The sequence below is a fragment of the Mustela nivalis genome (assembly GCF_964662115.1).
Source record: "Mustela nivalis genome assembly, chromosome: 6".
NCBI lineage: Eukaryota > Metazoa > Chordata > Mammalia > Carnivora > Mustelidae > Mustela > Mustela nivalis.
Window position 1 is genome coordinate 116,356,118 of NC_139025.1, and position 540 is coordinate 116,356,657.

Below are 540 nucleotides of genomic sequence, written 5' to 3' on the forward strand. Positions count from 1 at the left end.
GGCAGGAAGGATGGTCAGACTACCATGGGGAGGGACGTCTCTGCCTCTGTCTCAGGCCCCCAGTAGGTGAGGGGAGAGAATTTTCTCCAGTACAGCTGAGGCAGGTGAGTGGGGGTGATGAAGCAGTCCAGGCCCCAGAAGAGATCCCAGTACAGAGCAATTGGCCCATTGTGAGAGGGCTCCCCCTTGTCATCCCCAACAGCCTACAACCCTTCTGGTGAGGTGTCCTGTGACCAGTCTTCCAGAATCTGGTCACAGCAGCTATCTGCTCTGACCGAGAGCTCACCGTATCTCCTGAGGCGTCCGCTCAAGGTCCCAGCAGTCCGGCTTCTAAGGGCAAAAATGCCAGGACAGAAGCCAATGCAAGATCAGGGACCCTGAGGATATTGAGATGCCCAGGTCAGAGAGAAGCCCCGGCCCTGCCTCCCACCACCGAGATTTCAAATGTCGCAGAGGCTAGAGTTCATCATCCAGGTGTGCTGTGCCTTGCTGCAGTAAGTCAGATCCTCTCTGGTCCTCGGCACCCAGCCTGGCTGTGTC